The sequence below is a fragment of the Dendrobates tinctorius genome, unplaced genomic scaffold (assembly GCF_039654945.1).
Source record: "Dendrobates tinctorius isolate UK_male_01 unplaced genomic scaffold, ASM3965494v1 ptg000133l, whole genome shotgun sequence".
Taxonomy (NCBI): Eukaryota; Metazoa; Chordata; class Amphibia; order Anura; family Dendrobatidae; genus Dendrobates; species Dendrobates tinctorius.
In genome coordinates this window covers 45,263,599-45,286,702 of record NW_027361801.1, presented here as the reverse complement: position 1 = coordinate 45,286,702, position 23,104 = coordinate 45,263,599, and the positions used below count along the sequence as shown (strand labels likewise).

The 23,104-nt window shown below is 46.0% G+C and overlaps 1 protein-coding gene across 1 annotated transcript in view; it reads right to left on the bottom strand.

The window, feature by feature from the left end:
- Nucleotides 1-23,104, bottom strand: part of GPR50 (G protein-coupled receptor 50) — a 491,389-nt gene that overhangs the window by 166,207 nt on the left and 302,078 nt on the right. The gene's annotated exons all lie outside the window — the stretch shown is intronic.

The following is a 23,104-nucleotide window of genomic DNA, read 5'->3' as shown; positions in this document are numbered from 1 at the left end:
CATCTGTCCTCCTCTTTCAACAGTCAAGGTATAGCTTAGTCATGCAATACCTACTTTCCTTCCAGCTGCCTGGCATTAGTGAATTATCCATTTCACTTACCAAGGTTTTGGTTAGTTGAACAATTCTTAGTGTTACCCACAGCTGCCTGGCATTGTTTCCACAGTCAAGGCTTGGCTATACCCTATCTGCCCCATCTTTGTCTTAGTAAATTGTTTGTCCTTTAGGAAGACTAAATTATTTGTCCTGAAGTAAAAATTAGACATTAGATTTTATTTTCTTCACCGGGATTTTTCTCCTAGAGAAGATCTTGTGTCCGTAAGTCACTTTAATCACTAACTACTTTTTACTTTATTACTAATTGCACTAAACAAGCTGCCATGATTACTTGTTCTGTCACCTGTACTATTATAATGAGCAGTAGGGGGGGTCTAGAACTGGGTTTTGACATTTTGACACTTTAATTTACAGTGCTGGATTTATTATGGACGTTCATGAAATACAATGTTATAATGAAAGGTTCTGCTACCAATCAGACCAACCTAAGAAAAATAAAATGCCCATTGGCGGCTATGGATTTCGTCCTTCCACCAACTTTCATACATGTCCCTCATACCTATCGACAACCCAATCACAACAATGTAATTCGATGAGGAAATTTCTGTTTAATTGCCTTTTTTTACTGTACGCACCACCAGCTGTGGACAGTGTGTTCTCACATAACATTACAATCTATGCATTTCATTAGACACTGAGAAGTTTTTTTTGTTTTTGTATTTTTTTGTTGTTTTTTTAGGAGGTTTTGGAGCAGAAACTGAGCAGAAACTCCACAAAGCCTCTCCAAAAACTCCTAAAAAAAAGACTCTGTGCACACTTATGCTTAATTTGGATGTGTTCACTTTCACAAGTTCTTCACTATTGTGGTTAAGCACAGAAAAGAAAATAAATTTGTGTGTGTTGGGGTACAAGATGGTGGTGGGAGGGCGAGAGGGAAGAGCACTGGGGGAAACCAAGAAATGTGCAGAAGTTGGGGAGATTTGAATCAATCAATATTAAGAAACAGTTGGTGATTTTTTTATTCCTTTTCTTAAACTGTGAGATGGATATTTTTGTTTCACACTTAATTGTTCTAATAAAACTTGTAGAAAATCTCAACTTTTTCTTGCTTTTTTTTTCTAAGGGGCTTATTTAAAAAAAGTTTAATATGCTCAGAGGGGAAGGGAGGTAGCTCTACATATAAAAATCTACAAGGTGGGCCATTTATATGGATACACCTAAATAAAATGAGAATGGTTGCTGATATCAACTTCCTGTTTGTGGTACATTAGTATATGGAAGGGGGGAAACTTTTCAAGATAGATGGTGACCATGGTGGCCATTTAGAAGTCGGCTATTTTGGATCCAACTTTATTATTTCCAATGGGAAGAGGGTCATGTGACACATCAAACTTATTGAGAATTTTACAAGAAAAACAATGGTATGCTTGGTTTTAACATAACTTTATTCTTTCATGAGTTATTTACAAGTTTATGACCACTTATAAAATGTGTTCAAATTGCTGACCATTATGTTAGATTGTCAATGCAACCCTTTTCTCCCACTCTTGACACACTGATAGCAACACCACACAAGAGGATATAATCTAGCGTGGGTTTCTCATCACATAGTAGATTGTTTTAAAGACACTAATGGATTTTCTGATATGGCCCTGGAAAAAATGGTATGCATACCCGTGGAACGGTCACCTTATTACACATGCCACAAAGCCTAATGCCTAAAAAAATTAAAAATTCAATGGTTACCGAGACACAATAGCTACATGGAAGGAACTTTGGAGAAAATTCAAACTATCATGGAAAATCTTGCGAGATTGGGAAACTCAGTGTTACAACAAATAGCAGAGAACAAACTATTTTAGGAATGGCTGGTGAAAGGGATCCACAAAATTGCTAATCTACTACATGAAGAAGAAAGTAGGTGGCTGAGTAGGGAAGAGAAAATATCAAAATTCAAGCTACAGTATGTGAACAGCAATTCCTACAATTTGGACAAATAAAAGGAACGATTATGACACATTAGATAAATGTGAAGGAAGAAACTAGAAGGAATGCAATGGATAATCTATTATTTGACTGAGCAGGCACACACAATATATCAACAATATGCAGAGGTTTAAAAGACATCCTTGGAAAATTGGATATAGAGCAAACATTTAGATCCTGGGCTAAACAAATAGGGGGTGAGGAAATTGAGGAAAAAATACTAGCAGGTTGGCAGGCAGTACCGAAAAACATTTTGAGTGAAGTTTGGAGAGACACAAAATTTAGAATTATGCATAGAGCTATGCTGGCATTCAGCATACCAGCATCTAGAACAATGAGAGATCGCCTGGTACATTGTCCAAAATGTAAACTTAGAGAGTTCGATTTACTACACGGACTCTGGGGCTGCCCTAAAGTACAAGAATTCTGGAAAGACATAAAGCATGTGATGGAAAATTTGGGCATTGGGAATATATCATTGCACCCGTTACCGTTCCTTTTCCATTACTGGAAGGGAGATGGAGTCACACAACATAAAGGGAAGGAAACATTGGCTCCAATGTTACACTTAATTTGCCTGATAGCCAAAAGAAGCTTATTAAATGACTGGTTGAATGATTCCATTCCAAATTGGAAAACTATAATTGGTCAAATGAAGACTTTATTTCACTTAGAATGGCTGGAAGCAGAACGTAACAAGGAAAAGAGTATAAAATCCCTCATGACAAAGTGGAAAACCTTTTTACTTAAACATTATACAAACAAAGAACTTCAGGGAATTGTGAAACCCTTTGAACAGACCAGTTTGTATATATTGGAGGACATGGGTGGAACATTGGGGAAGTTGAAAATAGCTGATCTGAATGTGGATGGAATAGATGGTAGGGGACGCTAGTTAAGGAGTAATATAAAGTAAGGATGCAAACTAAATATTCTATAACGACTTGGGATTAAAAGTACTGTCACACTAAGCGATGTACCAGCGATCCCGACCAGCGATATGACGCGGTCAGGATCGCTGGTACATCGCTAAGTGGTCGCTAGTGAGCTGCCACACAGGCAGATCTCACCAGCGACATCGCAGGGGTCAGGGGTCGCTACTTACATGTCAGATGAGGTGATGAAGACGTCCTCCCACCCGCGTCCACGCGTCGCTCGTCGTCACAGCAGGAAGCCCCAGCAGGAAGCTGACGATGAGAAACGGTCCAGGACGTTCTCGCGCGATCAGCGATAACCAGCGGGGGAGCGGTCGGAGGTAAGTATCAGACATAGCGATGAAAACCAGTGACATTATAGCGATTTTGCTAGCCATATTGCTCAGTGTGACAGGCCCTTAAGAAGATGTACGTAAAGAAGGGAGAGGTGCACACAAGAAATACACACGTGGTCAAAATTGTTGGTACCCATCGTTTAATGACAGAAAACCCCACAATGGTCACAGAAATAACTTGAATCTGACAAAAGTTATAATAAATAAAAAATCTATGAAAATGAACACATGAAAGTCAGACACTGTTTTTCAACCATGCTTCCACAGAATTTTAAAAAAACCCTCATGAAATAGGCCTGGACAGAAATGATGGTTCCCCTGAAAATAATATGACAAAAGGAACATGTTAAATCATGTTAAATCAAGGTGTGTCCACTAGAGTTGAGCGAAACGGGTCGAAAAAATTCAAAAGTCGCCGACTTTTGGCAAAGTCGGGTTTCATGAAACGAAACCCGACCCTAGGATGAGGTCGGCCACGAGGTCGGTGACTTACGCGCCAAAGTCGCGTTTCAAAAGTTTGTTTTGCGCTCTTTTTCAGCCAATCAGGATCCACGGACACTGTGGGCAACGTGATGACCTAGGCACGGGTCACCACCATCTTTCAGAAGGGCATGCAAGTGATTGGCTTGCTTTGGTGGGCGTCACAGGGGGTATAAAAGGGCGTGCACGCCGACCGCCATCTTACTTCTGCCGATCTTAGTATAGGGAGAGGTTGCTGCTGATTCTGTAGGGAGAGCGTTAGGCAGGGAAGAAGACAAAAAAACTGCTTCTGCTGCTAGTGATTTGGCCTGCACAACACACAAGTCACTGTGTGTGCAGTGCAAGGGGAGGCTATATAGTGGTGTATCAGTGGTGTTGGTTGTTGGGCTGCCTTCTAAGGCTTCCTGACACGCTGGCATTGCTGTTTACCCACTGCTCCGCAAACTGCTTTTTTAAAAGCAATCCAATCTCCCTTATCCTCTAGTCACTTTTGTCACAGCTGTGCCATCGAGCCTGTCACATAGCGCTCAGATATCAGTGGGCCTCACACAATCCACAAGTGTCCAGTGTCCAAAAGTGTGCACAGAGATTCAAAATCTCCATTATCCTCTCGTCACTTTTGTCACAGGCAGCTGTGCCATCGAGCCTGTCACATAGCGCTCAGATATCAGTGGGCCTCACACAATCCACAAGTGTCCAGTGTCCAAAAGTGTGCGCAGAGATTCAAAATCTCCATTATCCTCTCGTCACTTTTGTCACAGGCAGCTGTGCCATCGAGCCTGTCACATAGCGCTCAGATATCAGTGGGCCTCACACAATCCACAAGTGTCCAGTGTCCAAAAGTGTGCGCAGAGATTCAAAATCTCCATTATCCTCTCGTCACTTTTGTCACAGGCAGCTGTGCCATCGAGCCTGTCACATAGCGCTCAGATATCAGTGGGCCTCACACAATCCACAAGTGTCCAGTGTCCAAAAGTGTGCGCAGAGATTCAAAATCTCCATTATCCTCTCGTCACTTTTGTCACAGGCAGCTGTGCCATCGAGCCTGTCACATAGCGCTCAGATATCAGTGGGCCTCACACAATCCACAAGTGTCCAGTGTCCAAAAGTGTGCGCAGAGATTCAAAATCTCCATTATCCTCTCGTCACTTTTGTCACAGGCAGCTGTGCCATCGAGCCTGTCACATAGCGCTCAGATATCAGTGGGCCTCACACAATCCACAAGTGTCCAGTGTCCAAAAGTGTGCGCAGAGATTCAAAATCTCCATTATCCTCTCGTCACTTTTGTCACAGGCAGCTGTGCCATCGAGCCTGTCACATAGCGCTCAGATATCAGTGGGCCTCACACAATCCACAAGTGTCCAGTGTCCAAAAGTGTGCGCAGAGATTCAAAATCTCCATTATCCTCTCGTCACTTTTGTCACAGGCAGCTGTGCCATCGAGCCTGTCACATAGCGCTCAGATATCAGTGGGCCTCACACAATCCACAAGTGTCCAGTGTCCAAAAGTGTGCGCAGAGATTCAAAATCTCCATTATCCTCTCGTCACTTTTGTCACAGGCAGCTGTGCCATCGAGCCTGTCACATAGCGCTCAGATATCAGTGGGCCTCACACAATCCACAAGTGTCCAGTGTCCAAAAGTGTGCGCAGAGATTCAAAATCTCCATTATCCTCTCGTCACTTTTGTCACAGGCAGCTGTGCCATCGAGCCTGTCACATAGTGCTCAGATATCAGTGGGCCTCACACAATCCACAAGTGTCCAGTGTCCAAAAGTGTGCGCAGAGATTCAAAATCTCCATTATCCTCTCGTCACTTTTGTCACAGGCAGCTGTGCCATCGAGCCTGTCACATAGCGCTCAGATATCAGTGGGCCTCACACAATCCACAAGTGTCCAGTGTCCAAAAGTGTGCGCAGAGATTCAAAATCTCCATTATCCTCTCGTCACTTTTGTCACAGGCAGCTGTGCCATCGAGCCTGTCACATAGCGCTCAGATATCAGTGGGCCTCACACAATCCACAAGTGTCCAGTGTCCAAAAGTGTGCGCAGAGATTCAAAATCTCCCTTATCCTCTCGTCACTTTGGTCACAGCTGTGCCATCGAGCCTGTCACATAGCGCTCAGATATCAGTGGGCCTCACACAATCCAAAAGTGTCCACTGTCCACAAGTGTGTGCAGAAATTCTAAATCTCCCCTGTCCTATAGACACCTTGTACCTTGTTTTACATTACTATATAGTTTGTTGGATATTTTGTCTACATTTCTACCAAAAATGAGGAAGGCTGGTGGAAGAGGCCGTGGAATTGGGCGGGGGTTGGCAGCTGGTAATGATGGTGTTGGTGGTGGATCTGATGGTAGTGGCAAGAGCAAAATAGGACCGAATGCAGGAGGTGCTGACCCTGCATCATCGTCTGGCTACATAAGGCCTCGAACGCTTAGTTTTCTAGGAGTTGGCAAACCGCTTTTAAAGCCAGAGCATCAGTCAAAAGTTTTGTCTTACATTGCTGACTCAGCCTCCAGCTCTATCGCCTCCTCTTCTTCAGTTGTAAAAAGTAAAAGCACTGAGTGGTCATTGGAGGCTCATGTTCATGAACCACACCTTTCCTTGTGTCCTTCACCCCAACCAAGATTGAAGGATGACGCAGGCCATACTACTGATTACTCCATGGAGCTGTTTTCACATACCATGCCTGGATTATCAAGTGAAATGGTGAATTACCCAGGCCAAGATGAATCTGACATGGAGTGCACTGATGCACAGCCGCTGATGGATGATTCTGCTGGTACATTCACTCAGAGCACTACATTGTCCTCGCAGTGTACAGAGCCAGATTCTGACCCTGATGAGACTCAGGTGCCCCTTCCCGCACACTATACCACCATACACGGTGACACAGAGGAAGGTGCACATGACATAGAAGAGGAGGTGATGGATGACCCAGTTGTTGACCCAGATTGGCATCCATTGGGGGAAGAGGGTGCTGCTTCCAATAGCTCAGATGAGGAGCATCCACAGCAGACATCGACATCGCAACAGCTGTTATCTGGCAGGCCCGGAGCACTCCAAAGACAGGTTCCAAACATCAAAAGAGTTGCTGGACAGCTTGTCCAGAGGGTCAAAAGATCACAGCGTGCTAGGCCGCAAAATGTCTGCCAAAGTAGGAAGAGTGCAGTGTGGCACTTTTTTGAACAAAATCCTCATGATCAGGCCAAGGTTATCTGTAAGAAGTGCGCAAAGACCTTTAGCCGAGGGAAAAATCTGAAAAATTTGAATACCAGTTGCATGCTTAGACATTTAACCAGCATGCACTTGCAAGCGTGGACACAACACCAAACCTCAAGTGCCACATGTGCAACTGATCACAACGAAGGTAGTCAGCAAGGCTACATTGTTTCCCCCACTGTAAGCCCACCGGTTAGCACAGCAGCAAATGTTGAGGTGTCGTTGCAAGACCACAGCAGTCAGGGAATCCCACTGTTATATCAACGAAAGACTGATTCTAGGCCATCAGAAAGAACACCAACTCCATCACCATCATCAACCCTCTCTCAGTCCGCCCTGTCCACCGCTACTTCCACCATATGCAGCTCTCAAGTCCAGCTCACCCTCCCAGACACTATGAGTAGGTCAAGAAAGTACTCAGTCTCTCATCCGCGTACACTGGGTTTGAACGCCCACATTGCCAAACTAATCTCATTTGAGATGATGCCCTTTCGGTTGGTGGAAAGCACAGCTTTCCGCGAACTCATGGCCTATGCAGTACCACGCTATGACCTACCCAGTCGCCACTTCTTCTCTCGCAAAGCCATCCCAGCCCTCCACCATCATGTGAAAGACCGCATTGTCCATGCACTCAAGCAGTCAGTGAGCGGAAAGGTGCACCTCACAACTGATGCATGGTCCAGTCGGCATGGCCAGGGCCGTTACGTGTCCATCACTGCGCACTGGGTTAATGTGGTGGATGCAGGGTCCACAGGGGACAGCGGTGGTGGGACAGTGCTGCCTAGCCCACGGTATAGGAAACAGTTGGCTGTAGGCGTTCCACCCTCCTCCTCCTCCTCCTCCTCCTCCTCCAGAAGCGAAAGCTCGTCCACAGAGCGCAGTCGTACGAGCACTCCATCTGCAGCTGCCACTGTTGCACATGATGTGTCCCCCTATCGAGCAGCTAGTGGAAAGCGTCAGCAGGCTGTGTTGCAGATGATGTGTTTGGGCGACAGACACACCGCCGAGGTGCTGGCCGAGTACTTGAAGCGACAAACTGAGTCATGGCTGGGCAGTGTACATCTTGAGGCAGACAAGGTAGTTAGTGATAACGGCCGTAATTTTGTGGCAGCCATAGCCCTTTCAAAACTCAGCCACATACCTTGCTTGGCTCACACCTTGAACCTGGTGGTGCAGTGCTTCCTCAAAAATTATCCGTAGTTAACAGCCCTGCTCCAGAAGGTGCGAAGACTGTGCGCGCACATCCGCCGGTCGCCTGTACACTCCGTTCGTATGCAGAAGCTGCAGCGATTGCTCCACCTTCCCAACCACCGCCTCATTATCGACATTGCAACAAGGTGGAACTCCACCCTGCACATGGTGGAGCGGCTGTGCGAGCAGAGGCAGGCCATAATGCATTTGAGGGAGGATACACGGCCAGGCACTTTGAGAGCAGACATGGAGTTGACAGGCATGCAGTGGTTGAAGCTGAAAGACCTTTGTAAAGTCCTTCAGTGTTTTGAGGAATGCACACGGCTGGTAAGCGCAGACGACGCCATCCTAAGCATGAGCATCCCACTTATGCGTCTGCTCATGCAAACTTTGACGCACCTTAAGGAGCAGGCGTCTGCAGCCATTGTTGATGAGGAGGAAGAGGAGGAGGGAATCCTTGATGATATTCAGCCATTGTCTGCTCAGGGACCTCTCCTGGACGAGGTGGAGGAAGAAGAGGAGGAGGAGGAGGATGATGGGGATGATTACTTAGGGGAGGAGGATGCATCTTGTGGGGCAAGTGAAAATGTTGGCGTGGCAAGGTCTGGTACAGGGTTTGTGCGTGACTGGAGGGATGTGGATTTGCCAGAAAGTGCTCCTCCACCCAGCACTCGCAGTGCATCATTGACACCGGGAACGTTGGCCCACATGTCAGATTATGCCTTGCGGATCCTAAAAAGGGACCGCCGCATTGCCAAAATGATGAACGATGACGACTACTGGTTGACCAGCATCCTGGATCCACGCTATAAAGGCAAATTACAAAACATCATGCCACAGGAGAACCTTGACCTAATATTGGCTAAAAAACAAGCAACTCTGGTAAATCGGTTGCTTGAGGCATTCCCAGCACACAGCAGCGGTGATGGTTCTCACACGAGCCGTACGGGCCGGGGGCAGCTTGGCAGAGGTGTTCGTGGTGCACACAGCAGAAGTGGCGTTGGAGACAGGGGTTTCATGACAATGTTGTGGACTGATTTTTCAAATACCGCTCACACAACTGGTAATACTGCATCGATGGAAAGTGACAGGAGACAGCAGTTGTCAACTATGGTTACAAACTACTTTTCCTCCCATATCGATGTTCTCCCACACAGGTCATTCCCCTTTGACTATTGGGCCGCTAAACTGGACACCTGGCTTGAATTGGCCCAATATGCCTTACAGGAGCTCGCTTGCCCAGCTGCAAGTGTGCTATCGGAAAGAGTCTTCAGTGCAGCTGGATCAATCCTGACAGAAAAAAGGACCCGTCTGTCAACCCAAAATGTGGATGATCTAACCTTCATTAAAATGAACCACGCATGGGTTTCCAAGGATTTTGTCCCACCTTCCCCTGATGACACATAGGGTGACAGAAAAATGGCTTGCTTTGGTCCACCTCTTCCTGGTACTTCACTTATTTCGCCTTTTGCATCAGCTGAATGTCCAACATCAACATATGCCACTTTCTAAAACTCCCTAACTGTGCTGCCTCCCCCCCATGGCCGGGGTCAACACCTAGCGCATGACACCGTGCGAGTGCCGTTGCCCTGGACAGGTGGGTAGGCCGACTCTTGGGCGCGGGCACTGGCACAGGGTCCCTCATAGTGCAATCAAGTGTCTCTGACGGTGGTGGTGCACACCCGCCGTCAGACACACCGCTGTACTATGAGGGGCCCAGTGCCAGTACCGACGCCCACGAGTGGGCCCCCCTTGCTTGGGCAGGGCCCCAGCATTTGCAATCTTTACTAGAGTTGAGCGAAACGGGTCGAAAAAATTCAAAAGTCGCCGACTTTTGGCAAAGTCGGGTTTCATGAAACGAAACCCGACCCTAGGATGAGGTCGGCCACGAGGTCGGCGACTTACGCGCCAAAGTCGCGTTTCAAAAGTTTGTTTTGCGCTCTTTTTCAGCCAATCAGGATCCACGGACACTGTGGGCAACGTGATGACCTAGGCACGGGTCACCACCATCTTTCAGAAGGGCATGCAAGTGATTGGCTTGCTTTGGTGGGCGTCACAGGGGGTATAAAAGGGCGTGCACGCCGACCGCCATCTTACTTCTGCCGATCTTAGTATAGGGAGAGGTTGCTGCTGATTCTGTAGGGAGAGCGTTAGGCAGGGAAGAAGACAAAAAAACTGCTTCTGCTACTAGCGATTTGGCCTGCACAACACACAAGTCACTGTGTGTGCAGTGCAAGGGGAGGCTATATAGTGGTGTATCAGTGGTGTTGGTTGTTGGGCTGCCTTCTAAGGCTTCCTGACACGCTGGCATTGCTGTTTACCCACTGCTCCGCAAACTGCTTTTTTAAAAGCAATCCAATCTCCCTTATCCTCTCGTCACTTTTGTCACAGGCAGCTGTGCCATCGAGCCTGTCACATAGCGCTCAGATATTAGTGGGCCTCACACAATCCACAAGTGTCCAGTGTCCAAAAGTGTGCGCAGAGATTCAAAATCTCCATTATCCTCTCGTCACTTTTGTCACAGGCAGCTGTGCCATCGAGCCTGTCACATAGCGCTCAGATATCAGTGGGCCTCACACAATCCACAAGTGTCCAGTGTCCAAAAGTGTGCGCAGAGATTCAAAATCTCCATTATCCTCTCGTCACTTTTGTCACAGGCAGCTGTGCCATCGAGCCTGTCACATAGCGCTCAGATATCAGTGGGCCTCACACAATCCACAAGTGTCCAGTGTCCAAAAGTGTGCGCAGAGATTCAAAATCTCCATTATCCTCTCGTCACTTTTGTCACAGGCAGCTGTGCCATCGAGCCTGTCACATAGCGCTCAGATATCAGTGGGCCTCACACAATCCACAAGTGTCCAGTGTCCAAAAGTGTGCGCAGAGATTCAAAATCTCCATTATCCTCTCGTCACTTTTGTCACAGGCAGCTGTGCCATCGAGCCTGTCACATAGCGCTCAGATATCAGTGGGCCTCACACAATCCACAAGTGTCCAGTGTCCAAAAGTGTGCGCAGAGATTCAAAATCTCCATTATCCTCTCGTCACTTTTGTCACAGGCAGCTGTGCCATCGAGCCTGTCACATAGCGCTCAGATATCAGTGGGCCTCACACAATCCACAAGTGTCCAGTGTCCAAAAGTGTGCGCAGAGATTCAAAATCTCCATTATCCTCTCGTCACTTTTGTCACAGGCAGCTGTGCCATCGAGCCTGTCACATAGCGCTCAGATATCAGTGGGCCTCACACAATCCACAAGTGTCCAGTGTCCAAAAGTGTGCGCAGAGATTCAAAATCTCCATTATCCTCTCGTCACTTTTGTCACAGGCAGCTGTGCCATCGAGCCTGTCACATAGCGCTCAGATATCAGTGGGCCTCACACAATCCACAAGTGTCCAGTGTCCAAAAGTGTGCGCAGAGATTCAAAATCTCCCTTATCCTCTCGTCACTTTGGTCACAGCTGTGCCATCGAGCCTGTCACATAGCGCTCAGATATCAGTGGGCCTCACACAATCCAAAAGTGTCCACTGTCCACAAGTGTGTGCAGAAATTCTAAATCTCCCCTGTCCTATAGACACCTTGTACCTTGTTTTACATTACTATATAGTTTGTTGGATATTTTGTCTACATTTCTACCAAAAATGAGGAAGGCTGGTGGAAGAGGCCGTGGAATTGGGCGGGGGTTGGCAGCTGGTAATGATGGTGTTGGTGGTGGATCTGATGGTAGTGGCAAGAGCAAAAAAGGACCGAATGCAGGAGGTGCTGACCCTGCATCATCGTCTGGCTACATAAGGCCTCGAACGCTTAGTTTTCTAGGAGTTGGCAAACCGCTTTTAAAGCCAGAGCATCAGGAAAAAGTTTTGTCTTACATTGCTGACTCAGCCTCCAGCTCTATCGCCTCCTCTTCTTCAGTTGTAAAAAGTAAAAGCACTGAGTGGTCATTGGAGGCTCATGTTCATGAACCACACCTTTCCTTGTGTCCTTCACCCCAACCAAGATTGAAGGATGACGCAGGCCATACTACTGATTACTCCATGGAGCTGTTTTCACATACCATGCCTGGATTATCAAGTGAAATGGTGAATTACCCAGGCCAAGATGAATCTGACATGGAGTGCACTGATGCACAGCCGCTGATGGATGATTCTGCTGGTACATTCACTCAGAGCACTACATTGTCCTCGCAGTGTACAGAGCCAGATTCTGACCCTGATGAGACTCAGGTGCCCCTTCCCGCACACTATACCACCATACACGGTGACACAGAGGAAGGTGCACATGACATAGAAGAGGAGGTGATGGATGACCCAGTTGTTGACCCAGATTGGCATCCATTGGGGGAAGAGGGTGCTGCTTCCAATAGCTCAGATGAGGAGCATCCACAGCAGACATCGACATCGCAACAGCTGTTATCTGGCAGGCCCGGAGCACTCCAAAGACAGGTTCCAAACATCAAAAGAGTTGCTGGACAGCTTGTCCAGAGGGTCAAAAGATCACAGCGTGCTAGGCCGCAAAATGTCTGCCAAAGTAGGAAGAGTGCAGTGTGGCACTTTTTTGAACAAAATCCTCATGATCAGGCCAAGGTTATCTGTAAGAAGTGCGCAAAGACCTTTAGCCGAGGGAAAAATCTGAAAAATTTGAATACCAGTTGCATGCTTAGACATTTAACCAGCATGCACTTGCAAGCGTGGACACAACACCAAACCTCAAGTGCCACATGTGCAACTGATCACAACGAAGGTAGTCAGCAAGGCTACATTGTTTCCCCCACTGTAAGCCCACCGGTTAGCACAGCAGCAAATGTTGAGGTGTCGTTGCAAGACCACAGCAGTCAGGGAATCTCACTGTTATATCAACGAAAGACTGATTCTAGGCCATCAGAAAGAACACCAACTCCATCACCATCATCAACCCTCTCTCAGTCCGCCCTGTCCACCGCTACTTCCACCATATGCAGCTCTCAAGTCCAGCTCACCCTCCCAGACACTATGAGTAGGTCAAGAAAGTACTCAGTCTCTCATCCGCGTACACTGGGTTTGAACGCCCACATTGCCAAACTAATCTCATTTGAGATGATGCCCTTTCGGTTGGTGGAAAGCACAGCTTTCCGCGAACTCATGGCCTATGCAGTACCACGCTATGACCTACCCAGTCGCCACTTCTTCTCTCGCAAAGCCATCCCAGCCCTCCACCATCATGTGAAAGACCGCATTGTCCATGCACTCAAGCAGTCAGTGAGCGGAAAGGTGCACCTCACAACTGATGCATGGTCCAGTCGGCATGGCCAGGGCCGTTACGTGTCCATCACTGCGCACTGGGTTAATGTGGTGGATGCAGGGTCCACAGGGGACAGCGGTGGTGGGACAGTGCTGCCTAGCCCACGGTATAGGAAACAGTTGGCTGTAGGCGTTCCACCCTCCTCCTCCTCCTCCTCCTCCAGAAGCGAAAGCTCGTCCACAGAGCGCAGTCGTACGAGCACTCCATCTGCAGCTGCCACTGTTGCACACGATGTGTCCCCCTATCGAGCAGCTAGTGGAAAGCGTCAGCAGGCTGTGTTGCAGATGATGTGTTTGGGCGACAGACACACCGCCGAGGTGCTGGCCGAGTACTTGAAGCGACAAACTGAGTCATGGCTGGGCAGTGTACATCTTGAGGCAGGCAAGGTAGTTAGTGATAACGGCCGTAATTTTGTGGCAGCCATAGCCCTTTCAAAACTCAGCCACATACCTTGCTTGGCTCACACCTTGAACCTGGTGGTGCAGTGCTTCCTCAAAAATTATCCGGAGTTAACAGCCCTGCTCCAGAAGGTGCGAAGACTGTGCGCGCACATCCGCCGGTCGCCTGTACACTCCGTTCGTATGCAGAAGCTGCAGCGATTGCTCCACCTTCCCAACCACCGCCTCATTATCGACATTGCAACAAGGTGGAACTCCACCCTGCACATGGTGGAGCGGCTGTGCGAGCAGAGGCAGGCCATAATGCATTTGAGGGAGGATACACGGCCAGGCACTTTGAGAGCAGACATGGAGTTGACAGGCATGCAGTGGTCGAAGCTGAAAGACCTTTGTAAAGTCCTTCAGTGTTTTGAGGAATGCACACGGCTGGTAAGCGCAGACGACGCCATCCTAAGCATGAGCATCCCACTTATGCGTCTGCTCATGCAAACTTTGACGCACCTTAAGGAGCAGGCGTCTGCAGCCATTGTTGATGAGGAGGAAGAGGAGGAGGGAATCCTTGATGACATTCAGCCATTGTCTGCTCAGGGACCTCTCCTGGACGAGGTGGAGGAAGAAGAGGAGGAGGATGATGGGGATGATTACTTAGGGGAGGAGGATGAATCTCGTGGGGCAAGTGAAAATGTTGGCGTGGCAAGGTCTGGTACAGGGTTTGTGCGTGACTGGAGGGATGTGGATTTGCCAGAAAGTGCTCCTCCACCCAGCACTCGCAGTGCATCATTGACACCGGGAACGTTGGCCCACATGTCAGATTATGCCTTGCGGATCCTAAAAACGGACCGCCGCATTGCCAAAATGATGAACGATGACGACTACTGGTTGGCCAGCATCCTGGATCCACGCTATAAAGGCAAATTACAAAACATCATGCCACAGGAGAACCTTGACCTAATATTGGCTAAAAAACAAGCAACTCTGGTAAATCGGTTGCTTGAGGCATTCCCAGCACACAGCAGCGGTGATGGTTCTCACACGAGCCGTACGGGCCGGGGGCAGCTTGGCAGAGGTGTTCGTGGTGCACACAGCAGAAGTGGCGTTGGAGACAGGGGTTTCATGACAATGTTGTGGACTGATTTTTCAAATACCGCTCACACAACTGGTAATACTGCATCGATGGAAAGTGACAGGAGACAGCAGTTGTCAACTATGGTTACAAACTACTTTTCCTCCCATATCGATGTTCTCCCACACAGGTCATTCCCCTTTGACTACTGGGCCGCTAAACTGGACACCTGGCCTGAATTGGCCCAATATGCCTTACAGGAGCTCGCTTGCCCAGCTGCAAGTGTGCTATCGGAAAGAGTCTTCAGTGCAGCTGGATCAATCCTGACAGAAAAAAGGACCCGTCTGTCAACCCAAAATGTGGATGATCTAACCTTCATTAAAATGAACCACGCATGGGTTTCCAAGGATTTTGTCCTACCTTCCCCTGATGACACATAGGGTGACAGAAAAATGGCTTGCTTTGGTCCACCTCTTCCTGGTACTTCACTTATTTCGCCTTTTGCATCAGCTGAATGTCCAACATCAACATATGCCACTTTCTAAAACTCCCTAACTGTGCTGCCTCCCCCCCATGGCCGGGGTCAACACCTAGCGCATGACACCGTGCGAGTGCTGTTGCCCTGGACAGGTGGGTAGGCCGACTCTTGGGCGCGGGCACTGGCACAGGGTCCCTCATAGTGCAATCAAGTGTCTCTGACGGTGGTGGTGCACACCCGCCGTCAGACACACCGCTGTACTATGAGGGACCCAGTGCCAGTACCGACGCCCACGAGTGGGCCCCCCTTGCTTGGGCAGGGCCCCAGCATTTGCAATCTTTACCTCTCCCTGCTCCTCCGCTGTGTAATCTGGGCCGTCAAATCCATACTGGGCCTAACACCGTCTGAGCCTGCCTCCTGAGACATATATTTTGAATGTGTACGCTATCCATACATGTTATCCAGGGATACGGTACCCTTTCTAACCTTTGTGCAATCACGTGCAATCCATACTGGGCCTAACACCGTCTGAGCCTGCCTCATGCTGTATAGACATATATTTTGAATGTGTACGCTATCCATACATGTTATCCAGGGATACGGTACCCTTTCTAACCTTTGTGCAATCACGTGCAATCCATACTGGGCCTAACACCGTCTGAGCCTGCCTCCTGAGACATATATTTTGAATGTGTACGCTATCCATACATGTTATCCAGGGATACGGTACCCTTTCTAACCTTTGTGCAATCACGTGCAATCCATACTGGGCCTAACACCGTCTGAGCCTGCCTCATGCTGTATAGACATATATTTTGAATGTGTACGCTATCCATACATGTTATCCAGGGATACGGTACCCTTTCTAACCTTTGTGCAATCACGTGCAATCCATACTGGGCCTAACACCGTCTGAGCCTGCCTCCTGAGACATATATTTTGAATGTGTACGCTATCCATACATGTTATCCAGGGATACGGTACCCTTTCTAACCTTTGTGCAATCACGTGCAATCCATACTGGGCCTAACACCGTCTGAGCCTGCCTCATGCTGTATAGACATATATTTTGAATGTGTACGCTATCCATACATGTTATCCAGGGATTCGGTACCCTTTCTAACCTTTGTGCAATCACGTGCAATCCATACTGGGCCTAACACCATCTGAGCCTGCCTCCTGAGACATATATTTTGAATGTGTACGCTATCCATACATGTTATCCAGGGATACGGTACCCTTTCTAACCTTTGTGCAATCACGTGCAATCCATACTGGGCCTAACACCGTCTGAGCCTGCCTCCTGAGACATATATTTTGAATGTGTACGCTATCCGTACATGTTATCCAGGGATACGGTACCCTTTCTAACCTTTGTGCAATCACGTGCAATCCATACTGGGCCTAACACCGTCTGAGCCTGCCTCATGCTGTATAGACATATATTTTGAATGTGTATGCTATCCATACATGTTATCCAGGGATACGGTACCCTTTCTAACCTTTGTGCAATCACGTGCAATCCATACTGGGCCTAACACCGTCTGAGCCTGCCTCCTGAGACATATATTTTGAATGTGTACGCTATCCATACATGTTATCCAGGGATACGGTACCCTTTCTAACCTTTGTGCAATCAGGTGCAATCCATACTGGGCGTGAGAACGGCTGGCGAGCTGTTAAGCAAGCTACAGCACCTGTTCAGACAAGTACAGGGATTCCCTAGCGAGGAGACTTATTTGATTGTTTTCAATGTTGGGACAGCAATTTTTGGGGAGCACTATACTCTGGAGAATGATAGATGGGGCCCACCATACACTGGAACATTCCAAAGGTGGACATCAGACACTGGAGCAGCATTTACAGGGCCCATTATACACTAGAGCATTAGAAATGGGGCCCATTATGTTTGGAGCATTATTTGGGCCCATAAGACAGTGGAGCTTCATCCATGGGGACCAACATATACTGTAGCATTATGTGGACCTCATCATATACTGTTTCAAACATTATATGGGACCAATGATTCTGTATGGAGAAATAGATGGGCCTCGTCGTGAGATGTAAAAAGTGAGGTATTTTTCATTGTACTATACCGCTATTTATCTGCCGTATCGGAGCATGATGAGTTGTGGTATGTGTTAAAGGGGCGCTCTTTCGCCCAGGGCACATGAAAACCTGCAGCCAGCCCTCCCCCCCCACAACTTTAGCCAAATAACCCCCATTTTTCAGTGCGTAACTTGTATTATGAAGTTAATTAAGGTTGACAAGCTTAAGTAAGAAGAATTGATGCTTTTGGCATTCAAATGGGCACTGTAGGTGTGTTTCCTGTCCTCCTCTCACTGCCGACTTTTATTCCCCATTGACTTACATTGGGTTTCGTGTTTCGGGACGACCCCGACTTTTCCCTATAATCGGACGATCTTGCTCGACCCGACTTTTGGAAAAGTCGGGTTTCACGAAACGAAACGCGACCCTAAAAAACCAAAAGTCGCTCAACTCTAGTGTCCACTAATTAGCATCACAGGTGTCTACAGTGTTGGAATCAGTGAGTGGGTCTGTATAGAGGGCTACAGATACTCACTGTGCAGTTTGGTGACATGGTGTGTATCACACTCAACATGGACCAAAGAAAGTGAAGGAAAGAGTTGTCTCAGGAGATTAGAAAGAAAATTATAGACAAACATGTTAAAGGTAAAAGTTATAAGAGCATCTCCAAGCAGCTTGATGTTCCAGTGAGTACAGTTGCACATATTAATCAGAAATTTAAACTCCATGGGACTGTAGCCAACCTCCCTGGATGTGGCTGCAGGAGGAAAATTGATGACAAATCAAAGAGACGAATAATACGAATGGTAACAAACGGAAAAATGAAGCATATCAAGAAAAGAACACTGTCCCTACTGTGAAACATGGAGGTGGCTCTGTTATGCTCTGGGGCTGCTTTGCTGCATCTGGCACAGGGTGTCTAGAATCTGTGCAGGGTACAATGAAATCTCAAGACTATCAAGGGATTCTACAGAGAAATGTGCTGCCCAGTGTATGAAAGCTTGGTCTCAGTCGCATGTCATGGGTCTTGCAACAGGATAATAACCCAATACACACAGCTAAAAACACACAAGAATGGCTAAGAGGAAAACATTGGACTATTCTGAAGTGGCCTTCTATGAGTCCTGACCTAAATCCTATTGCACATCTTTGGAAAGAGCTGAAACATGTCATCTGGAAACGGCAACCTTCAAATATGAGACAGCTGGAGCAGTTTGCTCTTGAGAAGTGGGCCAAAATACCTGTCGAGAGATGCAGAAGTCTCATTGACAGTTACAGGAATCGTTTTACTGCAGTGATTGCCTCAAAAGGATGTGCAACAAAATATTAAGTTAAGGGTACCATCATTTCTGTCCAGGCCAATTTCATGAGTTTTATTTTTTTTAAATTCTGTGGAAGCATGGTTGAAAAGCAATGTCTGACTTTCATGTGTTCATTTTCATAGGTTTTTTTATTTATTATTACTTTTGTCAGATTCAAATTATTTCTGTCACTATTGTGAATTTTTCTGTTAAACGAGGGATACCAACAATTTTGCCATGTGTGTATACAACTATTTCCTGCATGTCTGGGAAGAGGGAGGATAGGGGGGAGTTTATGTGTTGTTTATTCTGTATTTTGACCTTACAAATTGTAATGTGATAATCAAAAGCTGAAATTAAGAATCTGAAAGCTAAGAAAATGCTTTTGAGTGTACATTCCATATATATGTTAAAAATCAATAAAAATTATTTTTTGAAAAAAACATAAATGTGTTTTTAGTGCGTTTCCATGGGGGAAACATCGAAAATGCATGTAATCTGCACATGCACATGACTATGTCAATAAAGTTTTGTCAAAGCCAAATACAGTACTAAGGAAGCACAAAAACAAACAAAGCCGATTTATTTAAAAATATGACAAACCAACAAAAGACAAAAAAACGCAGCAATAGAAAGGCAAGTAGCTTAATAAATGCAGAAATGGTGCAGAAAATCTGCAACGTTAGAAACGCACTAAAGGCTCATCATGGAAATGTAGCCTTAAAGTTCTAAAGATGAGACCCTCCACTTGCCCAACCAGTACGGTAATGGGGTCTAATTCCATCCCTCCTGGTGGCTGAGAAGCTCTCACAAAATTAGAATATCATCAAAAAGTTAATTTATTTCAGTTCTTCAATGCAAAAAGTGAAACTCATACTCAAACTAACCTGATCAGCTTCTATGAGGATGTAAGCTCTCAAATGGACCAAGGAGAATCATTGGATGTCATTTATCTCGACTTCTCTAAAGCATTTGACACTATCCCACATAAAAGATTGGTAAGTAAGATGAGAAAGCTTGGGCTAGGGGAAAATGTGTGTAGATGGGTAGGTAGCTGGCTTAGTGATAGAAAGCAAAGAGTAGTTATTAATGGGACATACTCAGATTGGGCCAGGGTTACTAGTGGGGTACCACAGGGTTCTGTATTGGGCCCCCTACTATTTAATATATTTATTAATGATCTACTGCATGGCTTACACAGTAAAATATCAGTATTTGCAGATGATACAAAACTATGTAAGTTAGTTAACACAAAGGAGGACAGTTTGCAACTACAGCCAGATTTGAGTAAATTGGAGAATTGGACTGAAAAATGGCAAATGAGGTTTAACACAGATAAGTGTAAGGTTATACACATGGGAAGGAGAAACAAATGCTATAATTACTTACTAAATGGGAAACTGCTGGGGAAATCAGACATGGAAAAAGACTTAGGCATCTTAGTCAATAAGAAGCTAAATTGGAGTGCCCAGTGTCAGACAGCTGCCACCAAAGCAAATAGGGTCATGGGATGCATTAGAAGAGGTCTGGGGACACGAGATGAAAACATAATTCTCCCTCTGTACAAATCACTCGTCAGACCACACTTGGAGTATTGTGTGCAATTTTGGACGCCGGTGCTCAAGAAAGACATTACTGAACTTGAAAGGGTTCAAAGGCGGGCTACTAAAATGATAAATGGAGTTGGTTCACTACAATACCCAGAAAGGTTATTAGGTCTATTTACTCTAGAAAAGAGAAGACTTAGGGGAGACTTAATATATATGTACAAGTATATCAGAGGGCAATACAGAGATCTCTCCAATGAACTGTTTGTACCAAGGACTGTGACAAGAACAAGGGGGCAGTCTCTTCGTTTGGAGGAAAAGCAATTTCTGCACCAGCATAGAAGAGGGTTCTTCACGGTAAAAGCAGTGAGGCTCTGGAATTCTCTTCCTGAGGAAGTGGTGATGGCCAACTCACTGAATGAATTTAAGAAAGGAATGGATGCTTTTCTTGTGAGTAACAGTATAGAAGGTTACGAATAACAGATTATAGGTAGATGGTTGACCCAGCTTAGGGGAAGGAATTTTTTTCCCTATGGAGAAAATTGGCTTCTACTCTGTGGGTTTTTTGCCTTCCCCAGGATCAACAATGCAGAACAGCTGCACTAAAAATAGGCTGAACTAGATGGACATAAGGTCTTCCTGCAGCCTTCAAAGCTATGTTACTATGTTAGAGTAATTACAAACACAGCTTGAAAAATTATTTCAAAATCCGAATTGTTGGACTACTGAAATGTACAGTGCCTTGCAAAAGTATTCGGCCCCCTGGAACTTTTCAACCTTTTCACACATATGATGCTTCAAACATAAAGATACCAAATGTAAATTTTTGGTGAAGAATCAACAAGTGGGACACAATTGTGAAGTTGAATGAAATTTTTTGGTTATTTTAAATTTTTGTGGAAATTCAAAAACTGAAAAGTGGGGCGTGCAATATTATTTGGCCCCTTTAACTTAATACTTTGTTGTGCCACCTTTTGCTGTGACTACAGCTGCAAGTCGCTTGGGGTATGTCTCTATCAGTTTTGTACAGCGAGAGACAGAAATTCTTGACCATTCTTCCTTGGCAAACAGCTCGAGCTCAATGAGGTTTGATGGAGATAATTTGTGAACAGCAGTTTTCAGCCCTTTCCACAGATTCTCGATTGGATTCAGGTCTGGGGACTTTGACTTGGCCACTCTAACACCTGGATACGTTTATTTGTGAACCATTCCATTGAAGATTTTGCTTTATGTTTGGATTCATTGTCTTGTTGGAAGACAAATCTCCATACCAGTCTCAGGTCTTCTCCAGACACCAATAGGTTTTCTTCAGGAATGGTCCTGTATTTGGCTCCATCCATCTTCCCATCAATTTTAACCATCTTCCCTGTCCCTGCTGAAGAAAAGCAGGCCCAAACCATGATGCTGCCACCACCATATTTGACAGTGAGGATGGTGTGTTCAGGGTGATGAGTTATGTTGCCTTTATGCCAAACATATTGTTTGGTATTGTTGCCAAAAAGTTCAATTTTAGTTTCATCTGAACAGAGCATCTTCTTCCACATGTTTTGTGTGTCTCCCAGGTGGCTTGTTGCAAACTTTAAACAACACTTTTTATGGATATCTTTGAGAAATGGCTTTCTTCTTGCCACTCTTCCATAAAGGTCAGATTTGTACAGAGTATGACTGATTGTTTTCCTATGGACAGACTGTCCCACCTCAGCTGTAGATCTCTGCACTTCATCCAGAGTGATCATGGGCCTCTTGGCTGCATCTCTATTCAGTCTTCTCCTTGTTTGAGATGAAAGTTTAGAGGGACAGCCAGGTCTTGGTAGACTTGCAGTGGTATGTTACTCCTTCCATTTCAATATGATCACTTGCACAGAGCTCCTTGGGATGTTTAAAGTTTTGGAAATAATTTCGTATCCATATCCAGCTTTATACTTCGCCACAACAGAATCACGGATCTGCCTGTTGTGTTCCTTGGTCTTCATGATGCTCTCTGTGCTTCAAACAGAATCCTGAGACTATCACAGAGCAGGTGCATTTATACGGAGACTTGATTACACGCAGGTGGATTATATTTATCATCATTAGTCATTGAGGACAACATTGGATAATTCAGAGATCCACAATGAACTTCTGGAGAGAGTTTGCTGCACTGAAAGTAAAGGGGCCAAACAATATTGCACGCCCCACTTTTCAGTTTTTGAATTTCCACAAAAACTTAATATAACCAATAAATTTCATTCAACTTCACAATGGTGTTCCACTTATTGATTCTTCACCAAAAATTTACATTTGTTATCTTTTTGTTTGAAGCATGATATGTGGGAAAAAGTTGAAAAATTCCAGGGGGCCGAATACTTTCACAAGGCACTGTTTGTTCAGTAAAAGCACTCAGTACTTGATCTGGGCTGCTACTGCATCAATGCGGCGTGGCATGGAGGCGATCAGCCTGTGGCACTGCTGAGGTGTTATGGAAGCCCAGTTTGCTTTGATAACAGCCTTCAGCTCATCTGCATTGTTGAGTCTGGTGTCTCTCATCTTCCTCTGGACAATACGAGTTTGCTGGCCAATCAAGCACAGTGATACTGTTGTTTTTAAGCCAGGCATTGGTACTTTTGGCAGTGTGGACAGGTGTCAAGTCCTGCTGGAGAATGAAATTTCCATCTTCAAAAAGCTTGTCAGCAGAGGGAAGCATGGTGGACCTACACCACAGATGAGATGGCTCCACAAAACCATCACTGATTGTGGATATTTCACACTAGACCTTGGAAAATCAAGGTCACAGAGTCTGAAGGAAGAGTGG